The sequence below is a fragment of the Phalacrocorax aristotelis genome, chromosome 3 (genome assembly GCF_949628215.1).
Source record: "Phalacrocorax aristotelis chromosome 3, bGulAri2.1, whole genome shotgun sequence".
Lineage (NCBI taxonomy): Eukaryota > Metazoa > Chordata > Aves > Suliformes > Phalacrocoracidae > Phalacrocorax > Phalacrocorax aristotelis.
The window spans coordinates 39,050,309-39,063,151 of record NC_134278.1 but is presented as its reverse complement, the minus strand read 5'-3'; positions in this window follow the sequence as shown (position 1 = coordinate 39,063,151).

Below are 12,843 nucleotides of genomic sequence, written 5' to 3'. Positions count from 1 at the left end.
TGTTAGCCCGCTGAATTAAATTATAGTTTCTTTTAATAACTCTTTAAATCTGTATACCCTTATCTTAACAACTGCATTGATGTAAATTTTTGGTATTTGGTCCTACCAACGAGAGAATGAGTTGGATTTTAGAGGAAAAATCAGGAAGAATAACTATGTAAATCATGTTAAACAAGCATTGCTTGGCATGCTCTGAGCATTGCCATCATAGATGAGACAGAAAGCAAGCATATAAAATCAATGTCATATTTAACTTTGTTCCTTGCTCTTACAGATTTTTAATTTTTCAAAAAAGGGGAGGGGAAATAAAAGGATTAGCATCTCCCACGTGTGCACAGATTGGGCTGAATCCAGAGTTCACAGTGGTGAATTGTTCCATGATTGATTTTTGATAGTAGAATTAGTATTATGTCTAACTGTGACTTCAAAACCTGTAGCAAGGATGCTGGCTAGCTACTGATAAAATACAAGTTTGTTTTATTACAGAAACATGACACCGTAATCTGGAATGAAATATGAACCTTACTGGTCTTTCATCAGTACAGAAAAAAAAAAAATTGTCAGAAGGTGAAATAGTATTTGTCAAAGTTTTATATTATGGAGAATAATATTTATCAAAGTTTACTTCCCAGAAGTGAAAGCATTGCTTTTTTAAACTAAAGGAACTACACACAAGAACTATATGTATATTAGTCAGCAATCAAATGCATCATGAAGTCACAGAAGGTACTGAATCATAGAGAGAAACATTAAATGAAATGAAGACTATTTTCAGGTTTGACAGATTATACATTAGCTATTTCTTGCAAGCGTGTTGGAGCAGTGTATGTTGTGATGATCTATGCCTGCCACATCTATGCAAGCTCAAAAATTGGGGAAAGGAAATCTAAATATGAAATCTAAGTATTGAGGATATTCTCTTAGATTTAAATTCCAAAACTTATATTCACATGAAATAATAACTTATTGCCTTCGTAGTACCATAGTCAGCAGTCACCTTCCACACTGAGGGACTTTTCAGTAGATATACACAGTGACGTGCATCTTTCCTACTAGTTGCTTCCCTGGTGCTTACATATAAGCAAAGTAAATTCTGTTTGCCTTCAGGGAGAGATTTTTCCCCAAGTTTATATGAGCTTAGAAAAAGCACTGAGGGCTAATGTGCGGGCACACATTCATATACTTCCCATGCGTTGTGGTGCCTTCTTGTTTTGTGTGATCGTGATAAAAATCTCCATTGCTTTATGTGCGCTTGTTTGCACAGTTGTGCACATGCGCACAGTCTCTCACTAAATTTTCTTCTGACACTCCCACTAGCTAAAAGGCACCAGAGCTGCCACTGAGTCTAAGTGTCACAGTACAGAATACAACAGTACAGAGCATCTTTTCTGAATTTTGCAGACAGTTTCTTCTCCTAATAAAATAACTCTGATTTACACTGGATGAAGACCTTTTAGTATTGTATTTCTAGTAAAATCTGTCATATTGAAGTCGACTTGCTGAGGAAATGGGATGATAATATTAAGGTAAAACCCTTTTACCCATCCTACACAGCCATATGGACAGGGTGGGGATTAGCCTGTGGGGTGCCTAAGCAGTGGGAGAGGGGAGTCGCTGAAACAGCTATGTAGACAGCTGAATAAATCACAGTAACTTTCTCTGCTCTAGTATTACTGGGTCCTGTAAGTAGCAGGAGATAAAAGGACATGGCACAAATAGGTCAGAAACCCTCCTGATGGTCTCTTCCAGGGAAGCAGCCGCTACTGCAGCCCGCTGCAGGAGCAGATGTCCTGTTCTTCCTCCATCTGTGTGTGCAAAACAGAGGGATTTTCCCTTCCCTTCTCTTTCCCCACCTCTCCCACTCAGTTTCAAGGAAGAATATTAAAGCCCATTTACTCAGGATTTGTGGAGGGCTCTAAGTTCGCCCCCCCCAAAAATATCTTTTCCTTTTCAAAGAGGACTGAAAAGAAGGATGATCTGAAGTATTTTCAGCAGCTCAGCAGGTCTCAGGTTTTGTGGTCTTTGCTACAGCCTGGAGCCTTTATTATTGCTGAAGACCAGGTGTTCATCCTGCACTTCAGCAGCCTCTGAAATTGCCAGGTATAAGGAATTGGTGACATTCTTGAAATCCCTGGTGGAAGCATACAAAGACGCTGGAAAGGTTCCAGAATATCACATGCTTTCTAGAGCTAATACTCGTCAAGTATCCTACCCCATCATCTCTGCTTTGCATCATTCATTCAGGGATAACAATAGCGTTAGCAGGGAAGTAAAGGCCACAGAGTTAAAATTAAATTGGTGAAGCTGGGAATAAGATTCATCTGAGGTCACTTCAGATGCCCACACCATGGGTATTTGTGTGTGAGCTCATTACCTGGCTTTCCTTTATTGTCAAGGGAGAGAAATACACGGGATTTATCTGGTCTTTATGAAGACACCTATTTTATTGTAAGATGGATTGCACCTCGGAATTGCCACTTCTTGGCTAGAAAGCAGATAAATAGCTCAGACAGATGCCCAAATTTCAATAAATGAATCACATTCCTAGAGCTAGATCTCCATCTCTTCAAACTTTTGGTATTGCCAGCACAACGTACTCTGTTGTAATGATGACAGGAGTGTAAATGAGAACTAAAACCACACATACCTTTGAAGAGGTTATAGAATGTAGAAACAGCCAAAGACAAGGCCATCACCCTTCTGAGTGAGAACTGGAGAGTAAAGTTTTTGCAATGATCTCATGTTTCCCCCATTACAGGTGTCTAGCTTCTTCTCATTTTTAACCATGTTTTGGTTTGGTTTGGTTTTTTTCCCCCAGGGATTATTTTTCTATAATAATTTCACATTGCTTACTCTTTTCAAGATAACACTCACATATTAGGTACTGTAAAAAGCAACATGCAAGTATTCCTTGTTTAGGTAACCTCTTCTCAAAAAACTATCCCCAAAGTATCCTCAGCTCATTTCAAGCTGGGTATGACTCAACTCATCTTTTTTAGTTCATTAAATGTTAAGTAGCTGACTTCTTACATGTTCCTTGAGTGGGTGCTGGAAGCAGGTTCACTGCGGTTATTATTACTGTTTTAAGAACACTCTATCTTATTTTCTTTACTGTGAGTTTTTGTAATTTAGTATTGTCTTTTTGGGAGAATGGAAATACAATGACCCAAGCTGGAATATATTCAAAGCCACTCAGAAATATTATCTAATTCTTTATTTGCTATGTAAGTTACATCGAAAAGAAATGCTTAGTTATCCTTGCTTAAAAAAACCCACAATCTGAAGATGCATATGCACTTGAACCGATATCTCAGCTATATAATTTTCCCCTAAAATACCAGGAAAAGTTTCTTATTGCTGTGGATTGAACATGAGCCAGAATCAAGTTTTCGGACTCACAGTGCTTAGCAATCATGAAGAATCCACCCCACCCAACTGTTCAAAATCAGCAAACTTCCGTGCAAAACTTAAAGATGGCTCAGTGAGGTTCGGAGAGAATTTTTTTTTGTTTATAGCTTTGTGTGTCAGGGTTGACAGCCAAGTTTATAATCAAACCTGACTTCCAGGTCTGTGAATAGAGAAATTTCTGATGCGATTGACAAAGCTGTAATAAAAAAACTTTACTGTATGCGGGTTCTTCGGATTCCTGTGCTTGTGGGGGATTTTGCATTGTAAAGAGCATATGCTTGATCTTCATGAAGACTTCTGTCTCCCTTAACCCCACGCTGTCTCAGAGGAATCACATCCTTCTTACAGAGCCTTTGTGCAAGGTCTTACACTTATTGTAATTCAGACCACTGATTGTGAATGAAGCCTGTAAGACCCAGGTTCTTCCTTTAAGTCTTCATCAAACACACACAGCAAATCTGCCAAATTTTAACATTTTATATTCTGTACTTTTATATACCCTCCTCTTACATTCCATGCTCTCATAAATCATCTATATGAAACCTTTCTACAGGAATACTGGGCCAGAGTGTGGCTGAATTGTAAAACAAAGCAATCAGACACTTACCCTTCAAGGTAATAGTGCAGCGAATTGTAAGTGTGTGAGGGGTGCACAGGCAAGGCTGCCTGCATCTGATTTATTTGGGTAAAGAGGTGTTACCTCATGATCTTTTGCTGCCAGCGCACAAGAGAAAAGTAATCTTGAAGAATTCTGGTTCTGTTTTTCCCAGTTTGTGAGCCAGTGATACAGGAACAAACTTCTTCCTTCAGAATTTCTAAGGCAGTTCAGTAACATTTCAAGGATGTCTGAGTGCAGTGAAGAACCAACACACTGAAAACTGGAGCACACAAGGGCATTCCTGTGTTGTTTCATATCATCCAAACAGTCTAAACACGATGGTAATCTCTAACAGTTTGAATTAACTCTACAGTCTGCTCTGGCATTTTAAGTAAAGGCTTACCACATAATTTTGGGCCTAGATTCATCAATATGGCTGAGCTATGGTCTATTTGATGCATTGCAGTGACCACTAAAATTCTCTTTGGTGCCTGATAGAGGTTAGAAAAACCATGATGAAGGGCTGCTGTGTCCCCATTATTGTCATTCATGGTTGAGATCAGCCATCTTTCCTACCCAAGTGCTGGAAAGAGACAACGTGCCACATGTACATTGTTTTTATGCCAATAGAAATACTTGTGGGATAATCCTGGTAGGTTTCCAGATCCTTTTTGGGGCAGGAGTGGCATGAAAAGGCAGCAGCAGACTGGAAATCCAGCCCCACTATTTCGCTCAGTTCTTTGTTTGCCAAGGTAGATTGTCAACAGCTACTTTTAAACTGAAAAAATGGGTGTTTTAAATTAATAATGATGTTGACAAGATGCAGTCTAAATGAGTTATTCCACTTCATTACATCTATCCCAAAGTCATTACTGGAGATCAGAACAACTATCAAGCATTCTGGATATCAAACTTTCATAATGGATTCAGTGAACCCTCCAATGTCAATCTTGAGAGAGACAGAACAGTTCATCCTGATTGAAAAATTAATTTATTTAACGATGATACTATTATTAATGTACGTAAAATGCATATATCCAGGTTTAAAGGAATGGTATGCACCTTCTGTCTTTTTCATGAGTAGTTATCAAATAGCTTTATGACTACAGCGAAATTCAGTGTAAGTAAGAAGCAATGTCTAATTCAGACATACAGAAAGGGCTGTTTATTCCTATGAATGCTTACTAAAGAGACATAAATGCATATAACTAATTATTGAAAAGATATAAATATAAATACGTTAGCATTATGCAGTGCGTTAGCCTCCCTCTACCATAGTCCCACTCAAACTCATCAGGAAGAAACACCCACAAATACTGAGCGTTCTGCCCCAATCTGCCAAGTCTGACACTGTAAATGCAAAAAAGATGCAAAAGGATAAACTTCCATATTCTCCACTGTTAAGTACAGCCATAAGACTTACTAACTGCCATTTACACAGCTGAAAGCCACAGATATGCATCCATGTGCTTATTCATATTGTTTGTACACCAAAATATAAATGGAGTATAGCACGGCATATGTATTTTCTATATGACAACCTTGCTGTGTCTTTTTTAATTATTTTTTAAACTGAGCTGCATTTTCTTGCCCATTTTTAAACCTACTGCTTAGAGATTTACTAGTAGAATTGTTTCACATCGAACAGAGATAGCCCTTTATTGGTTTTGCTCCTCAGGTCTCTAGCACCGCGAACAGCTTATTACAGAAGGTCTTTAGCAGTGCCAGCAACATGGTAAGCACTTCCTCAACATAAAAAAAAGGCAGTCCCTGGGGGTAACAATAATTACCTTCCACACAGTGAAGTCAGAGGTTAAATTAGCATTTGTGAAGTACTTGGAGTTCTTTGAATGGAAGACGCCATAGAAATGAAGGCTAAAGCAAAGTACATTGTGAAGCAAAAATGTCAACAATCAATGCTATTCAGTAACGGCCATAATTTTTCTATTAGCAACACATGGAAATGAGACCCATGCTAGATCTGGATCAGTTGTTAGTTTAGACTGAAGTCTTCCATATAGACACTTAATTTTACACCCAGGGATAAGAATATATAGGCCAGTAAATATGATCAGATAGGCAATCCTTGTCCACATCTTGGTCTTGATCCATGTTTGCTTCTAGAGGCTGTTCCTCTCTTTCAGGCATAAGAATTTGTAATCATCTTTAGCCTCCTGCTCTTGCAGGCTCTAGTATGCTTTCTTCTTCTGGCCTCACTCTGGGAGAATCTGATTATCAAGCTACTTCCCTTATCACAGTTCCCCCTAGAGATCATTTTCACCATTCTGCCCATCGGAAGCAGCATTTCTTGATGAAACCACGCATGCTACATATGTAAGTGTGCATGATTAACAGCATCGCATTTTCTAGTTCTAGCCCTGAATTTCCTACTTCACCCCAAATTTAGCACAATATTAGCTCCCACATATGTCATTTCTAATCTGGAGCAGGGTCAATAACTTGCTCCTGTCAATCTTTAAATCTTAAAAAAACAACAACACTTTCCAGAGCTGCAAGATACTCATAGAACCACCACTTCCAAGGCGAGCAGCAGCACTCAGCGCTTCTAGAAAACAGGCTGTCTCGCCAGATAGCTAAACAAAGATTGAAAAATCTCAGTAATGTTGGGCTTATTCTTATCATACGCTGAACTCAAGGTGGCATCAGGAAACGTTTGGCTTTTTTTCTGAAAACAAAGTAATTAACAGGTAATTGTTTTCCTGTGAGTATCTCAGAGTGAGTATTCTACAGCAGCAGGGTAAATGCAGTTTGACTTAGTTAAAGACGATGTTCAAACACCTTTTTTTGTATTTGGTATATTTTTGTATATTTTAAGCAGTTAACATTGTTCTTACCCGACTGGACAAAACTCAAAGCAAAATTAACTTTGATGCATATTTTTAAAGTCATATTTTAGTTTACTAACTAAAGTCAGGTCCTGCACCTGCTGTGGAAATTATGCTTTCTTGTGATAGCCTACAAGGAAACATTCCTACCATGGTCTTAAGAATAAATGAACTCATCTGTCTACTCAGTGCCAAATCCATGACTCTGTTTTTTATAGTCCGGATTTTCAAGAAGCTGAGGGTTGCTTTTCTGGATTTCTATTCCAGTATAAGCAGCTTTGATGAAATCAGAAAATCATCCCACAGCCAGAAGATACAAGAAAAGAAACGGGGAACGCTCCACAGGCAAGCAAACATGGCCCCATTACGTGCACTGGATAGAACTGCTGAAGGAAGAGCAGCAGCAAGCATCAGGGTTGCACTGGGCAATGCCTATGCCTGCATGGTGTGCGTGCAAACACAGGAGTGGCCAGTTTTACTCCTCTGCTGGAATATACGGGTTTTTTTCCAAGTAAGTGGTCATTATCACAGTGCACAGTGAACTAAGGAATGGGCAGAGGAACTTACATTTGTCACTGTTCATTACAGTTCTCTGTGCCAGGACTGGAGATTGCAAACAGCCTGTAGTACAGCCCTGTCCCTGTGAGAGCCAGTAGAAAATGTCTCTTTTGGCTTGGAGGCAGCTTGAGCCAACCATCCTGTGCAAAAGGATGCATCTCTCTCTCTCCTAAAATAGTAGCAACATCTACAGCTGGGCAGAAAAAAAAATGCCAGAAATAAAATCCTACCTCTTACAGATGCTCCTGACAAAGAAAATTATTTGTCCTCTTCTGCTTCTTCTTTTATTAAATGTTTTAGCTAATTTGGAGAGTAGAACAATTCTTCCCCTTTATGGGAAAATGCCTACAGCCATGGTCCTCATAGGTCTATCATGAGGGGATACATGGACCTCTCTATCAAGAAGACAGAAAGAGCCTCCTAACACCCTAGTCCATTTTCTCAAAATTCTTTCAAGAGGACATGAAAATCAGAACTTAAGCAGTCTTGTAGTGCCAGTGTCATCCATGCCATACATAGAAATGAAAATCGCACACTGGTCCTGATGGTGGTATCTGATTATAAAGTCCTAAGTCTGACCAGGTCTTTCCACACAGCATCACACTGGAAGTTCAAATATGTTGCTTGCCTGCTATGACCCCTAATCCTTTCTCAGAGTAAAAGCTTTCCAGAAAGTAATCTTATAGGATTTGCTTCTAGATATATGCACTTGACTGTATTAAAATGTTGCTAATGATCCCAGTTTACCAAGCAATCCAAAATCAGAAGTGCTTAGTCCTTTACATGGTTGTGACACAGTCAACATTGTGCAAGACCAATCAAATGTATAATGCATGAAGTCAAGAAGGAGTTGACTGACTACATCCCACCACTGAAATGGCCCGTAGGTTGCCACTGGAGGCCAGTACAATCAAAAATGTCCTCCTGCGGGTGGACAGATTTGGTTAAAGAGCAGCCTCAAGGTTGGAAGAGTAGGAAGTGAGAACATACCAAGCCACACCAGTCACGCTACCTACTTGAAAAGCAGAGCTGAAGAATTTGGTCTTACATTAGCAGAATCAGCTTTGTGCTCAGAGGTCTTAGCAAAATTATAATGTGCACTGAAAATACCAGAACTATTAAAAGATTAGGGATTAAGTATTGCTAAAAACATAGGAAAAAAATCACTATAATATACATATCTGCATATATAAGTTTTAGCATACATTCATGTATCTAATTGCCTAATCCAGCTTCTTTTCAAGTGAACAGAGGTCATATTTGGTCATAAAATATCACAAATCATAATCTCCTTCCCCTATTAAATACGTGCTTATCTTTTTTTGCTTAAAATGTATTCTATCCTCTGGGTTGAAAATTTTACTTTTACTTGACATGTATCTGACATCTATTGAACCTCTGCTGAGCAAATCTGCCACTGAAATTGTGACTTCAGAAATTTCTTAGGAAACTTTGACAATACTTTGCTGTCACTTTACTGTACAGCTGTGTATTTCTGAGCCTAAAGCAGCAGTAGATGGGGCACATGGTATGTGGTTGAAAGCTCTGTCCCAAAGTTTGGGTGGTACCACATTTCCACTGACTGTGAGGAAAATGCATTATGCTGAACACCAGCAACATCTTCTGTGTAGTTCAACTTCTTTCTTCAATACATCAAGTTCTTACTTGGTTAAAACCTGCTCCAAGGATGATGAAAAGCTCAAAAAACCAGTTCACATCACCTGGCAGAGCTCTTGAACAGGAGATAGGTTGTCCTTCCTGTCCTTGACTGAAGGCCCACTGTCTTAATAGTTTTTGCCTAACAATCTCTGTCCACCAGTTCCTGCAGATACCGGACAACATGTGAAATAAAAACATGCTGTAAATGCATGTAATTTACCAAAAACTATTCAGCACATTAAAGTTACTGCTTAACAGCAGCCCCCTTTTGCAGAAATGGGCAATTTGCCACCTAGATTTGCTTCCAAGAGCCAGACAAGTAGGTGAGAGACCAGGCTTAGTCTTCAGGACAGCAGCTATGCTTTACTCATTTAGCACAGCAAAGAAACAAAATTGCCTTCTGTTGACAGCCTTTTCTTTTTGGAAGAATATATAGACGCTTTCTCCTTTGTAAATCATTGCTAGCTGCTTCTCAGCCATAGTTTGCGCCACTTGTGCTTCTTCCCCTCAATGTAAGCTACTACAGAGTAATGGTTGAAATGGCAGAGCAGACAGAAGGTGGACAAGTGACAGTCAGTGAAGCATCCCTGGTTCTGTACACAATGGCCATAGCCAGGATTCAACCACTATTGTATTAAAATACAATTACCACAATTGTACAATTATTGCAATTATTAATACAACAGCAATTCACCACTGACAGCAAAATGCTGGCACTTTGTCAGTATGAATAACAAAATAATGCACTTTTACAAAAAAAAAGGTCGGGTTTGCTTGAACAGAAAAATTTAATGACCACAAAGCCAAGGTAGGTTAAAAGTCAGTGGTCTGTTCCATGGATCACATCTTCTATGTCACATGGAGAAATGAAATTTGGACCTTGTTTCAGGGAGCATCCTTCCTTCTTTGAGGAGATGATGCAGCTGTGATCAATGCCTTCAGAGTTACTTTGTGTTCAAAGACAGGACTGTCAATTAGTCAATGAGTAATAAATTTTAAAAGTCAATTAGCATTAAATTATCTGTTTCTGTACAGTCCTGCAAATTTGTTTCATGCTAATGCCTGTGAAGCCTAGCATGACTTCACCTAAATTATTTGACAGATGTTCGCCTTCCAACTATCAGCAACTTCAATGGAATATTAAATATTTGTATTTAAGCTGACCTGTGGAATTTCTTAAATTAATTCTCACATCTATCCAATATCAATATAAAGCTGCTATTTCTACATTGATTATATTAGAATACACATTACGTATAGAAGCAGCAAGTTAGGTAGCTTTCAGTACACAGACTTGTTTAAATAAATCTGTAGAATAAGATTAGTGCTCAGTATAAAAGAAAAGGTAACATCCCCCCAACTTTAAGTGGAAGTGCAATACACTTCATAACTCCAGACTTTTGCTTTGGAGGCTCTACCAAGACTAAAATCAATGGCCAAAATCAATACCAAATAGTGAGGAGTTTCACGGGTACTGACTTTCATGATTACAGGACTTCTGTCCCATTTCTGATGCGTGTGTCCATCTGTCCCATTTCTGGTCTATTAAGCCTGGTGTTATTGCCAGGCCCAAGCCAAAAGCTACTCCAGCAGCAAAAGTTATCCTTGTGATGTGGATGACCGGGTCCATTTACGCATCAGACAACAGAGGTCTCTAAGGTTATACAGATTTTAAGGTTGTCCTTGTGGGAACCGGTGTGCTGGATAAGGGGAAGGAACATAGCTGGCTGCTCTGTACAGAACAGCACAACATGTGCCAATTACCACCTTTCCGCAATCATCAGCTCTGCAGTACGCCAATCGCTTCATATTCTGCAGAACATGACCTTGGTTTGACATGGTTTATAGACCAGTAAAAGAGCCTGTTAGCTATTCTTCACAGAACTTTCTCCCTCATATTAATTCTCTCCCTTATCTGAATGATCTTTTTAAGTTTTGTAGTTCTTCAAACACACAAAAAAAGGCATTTCCTATGGGATGTAGAGTCTACTCACACCTCCTAGCCTGTACCCTTACCACTGCATATTGTTATTCTCTTAGATTCATACACAAGGAAAGTAATTCAAGTGGTCCCCCAAAATTTAATGAATAGCCTACTTGGGATGTATGAGCACATTGAGGCTACATCCTTCTCAACCCATAATTCTGACTGGAGATTTGACAGCCTGCTTTAATTTCTCATTGCTGCTTTATATCACAGTAACTAAAGGAACTGCTGGAACAGCCGCCGTTGAGGAGGGTGAGTACAGAAGGTGAATGAATTGTCATCGACAGAAGACACACAAGACCAAGTGATGAGGTTCTATTTAGTAGCAGAAGCATGGAAACTCCTGGGTATTTTGTAATTTGGGCATCTACTGGTGTTTTGCAACTTTTGCTGCAGGTGCCGTAGAGGGAGAATACTGCTACCTACCTGGATCCATCAACCTGATACAAAGTCGGGAGGATGCTCATCCTTTGAAAAGTCCTTTTCTCCCCCTTTCCAGAACTAAACAGATCTGTTCAGGACTGCTGCTATCACTATGGTTACAGCCAGCCTCTCCAGGAGCTCTACTTGTACCACTGGCCCTAAGAGCAAGAAGGAGAAGCAAACCAACAGCGCTGGGCCTGATGCTGGCTTGGGCACAAACAGGATGGGGTCTGAACATCTGCCTGGCCTGTAAAGGCAAGAGGAAAGGACATCAAAGCTGGCTGAAGAACTGGAAGACCCAAGAGGAAAAACAGGGAAAAAGGAGAAGAAATGGGAAACAAGAACATAAGGAAATAGGGTGAGAATGCCCTAACTTATAAGTGCACAAAATAAGAGTCCAACATGCTTCACATCACCTGAGACACGGGCATCTGTGGTGCATAATTCTGGTGCAAGGTGTGATGACTCAGCCTCTAGACATGCTTCCTTCCCTTCACGTGGGTGCCTGAAGGTGAGATTAACACAGGCCTGCATTCTTCGAGCATTTGTCTCAAAATGGCTGTTCAGCTTGTCATTATCTTCTCTCCTTTAAGGTTACAAACAGTGAAGAAACCCCCCACAATTCTGGGTTATTCTCAACAGCAAGAACACTTTCTAGCTGCTTATATGGCCCTCATCTAGACCTCCCAGTGCATCGCACCAGGCAAGCTGTGAACCTGGGATTCACAGAGCCAGCCCACAACGTGACTTCTCATGACTGAGTCTAAAACTACCTTGTCAAATGTTAACCCCAAGCCCCTCTCTGTTTAGGCCTGGGCAGCTCCCTTCATGGTCTCTCCTTGTTCAAGATGGTTCCTATTTCCTGTGTGGCTTTTATTACAAATCTGAACTCCTGTTTTGTGGGGTTGTTGGGGATTTTTTTGGGTGGTGGTGGTGGTTGTTTTTAAATCCAAAAGCAATACACTTTCAGTAAATCACATCCTCTTACTCTGAATTTTAAGAGTACTGATGTCTTCTTTTTGTCTCACCTTCTTAAAACATCTTAGGTTTTTCAGAAAGGTCCTCATGCACTAAAAATTCAGACAACATGCTTGTTGAGAATGAGATTTGTCTCAATACCTCTCAAACCTCTTAGGGTCGAGTGATCGTGGTTTTGCTCAACAAAATCTCTGTATGCAGTAGTCAATGGAAGTCCATCTACGGACTTCAAGAAGAAACAGGGGAGCCCCATGTAAAGCAACCCTGACCAAACATGATACAGATGTAAATAAGACAAATTTTCATAGTGGTTTGTATTAATGACACTGGTTATTTGTTGCTGAATTTGCATATAATGGGAGACAAATTAACATCTTAGAAATGCT